This window comes from Manis pentadactyla, chromosome 15 (assembly GCF_030020395.1).
Source record: "Manis pentadactyla isolate mManPen7 chromosome 15, mManPen7.hap1, whole genome shotgun sequence".
Taxonomy (NCBI): Eukaryota; Metazoa; Chordata; class Mammalia; order Pholidota; family Manidae; genus Manis; species Manis pentadactyla.
Genome location: NC_080033.1, coordinates 59,040,506 through 59,041,840, shown reverse-complemented (window position 1 = coordinate 59,041,840; position 1,335 = coordinate 59,040,506). Strand labels below are relative to the sequence as shown.

Below are 1,335 nucleotides of genomic sequence, written 5' to 3'. Positions count from 1 at the left end.
ATTTTATGTTAGATTCCCTTACGTAACGGCCCTCTGTGCCTCTTCACAAGTGTGTGCACCCCTGGAGGCAGCCTCCCAGCTGCACTGATGCTAATGAGCTCAGAGGGCAGGTAGAAACAAACAGATAATTACAATACAGGAAAAAGCCATGATAAAGGTGAGGGGATAGTACCCCAGAGGGGCACAAAACCTGTTTGGGAGGGGAGGAAATGGGATCCCGTTCCAGAGGAGGTGCTTCCTGGGCCAGAATTAGCCAGCAGGGTATCAGTTACAACATCAAAATCAGCCAAAGTCACCTTGAATATGAAATTAATTTTCCAAGTGATTCAATCTCTCTCACCCTCATCAGACGGGAAGTCCAATGACCACCTCCAGATTTTTGAAAATTCCTGGGTTTGAGCGGCTTGAAGTCCAGCTCCTATTGTTTGTTTGATGTTACTGGAATTAAATTTTCCTTCCTCCTCTGCTTGTCTCTGCAGAGACTGATTTCCTCTTGCTGAGGATTGTGGGATCTCTCTTCATCATCTCCCAACAAGAGGGTTTTTTTTTTTCCACTGGTGGTCAAATGATCTTCTATTGAAAAATTTTCCTTTGTAGTACTTAACGAGCTGGGCATTCCACTGCACCACTGTTGATGACATCTACGACGTCATGAGGGTGACAGCCATCAACCTTGCAGTCTACTGACTGGGCAGTCCCCCGGATCTCTTTAATGGTTGCAGAAGGTTCTTTGGCTAAAGATTGTTTCCGCATCTGTAGGGGAATGTTTACAATCTCATCAAATAGTGGTATTTCTGCCATGCTTACTGTTTTTCTGCTTCTTTCTGTCTCTTGGCAGTTCCTTGAGGGCTTTGATGATCAGGGCAGAGGCAGAAGGCGCCACCTCCATCTGGGCCTGTCTGCTCTGAATGGTCAGCTTCACTGCGGTCCTCAGAGCCTTCCAATCACCAGTTGCCTTGGTGATGTGATCGCCAATCTATTTGTGAAACAGATGCAGGGGGCCAATCTTGGGGACCAGGGAAGATGTGGCACAGACTTCCCCACCAGTGCCCCTCAGGTAACACCTGTGATCTCATTGGGGTTGAACTTCGGTGGCATGGTGGAGGCAGCTAGTGTCAGGTGAACCCAGGTTTGGGACGACTGAAGAAAGTTGCACCTTGGGTCATTCCACAAATAGTTATTACATACCAATGTGTGCCTGGCTCTATTTTACAGGCACTGAGGACACCATGGGAAACAAGAGAGTCCTTGTCCCCACAGGGTCAGCATTAGTTCTTAATACTATTTCCCCTTGTTTTTCCAGGAAGTAAAACAGATTTAATAAGTATTTCCTAA

At 46.7% G+C, this 1,335-nt stretch overlaps 1 pseudogene; it reads right to left on the bottom strand.

Moving 5' to 3' along the window:
* Positions 1-589: 589 nt before the first annotated feature.
* Positions 590-1,113, bottom strand: LOC118918611 (60S ribosomal protein L12-like; annotated as a pseudogene).
* Between the last annotated feature and the right edge of the window lie 222 nt (positions 1,114-1,335).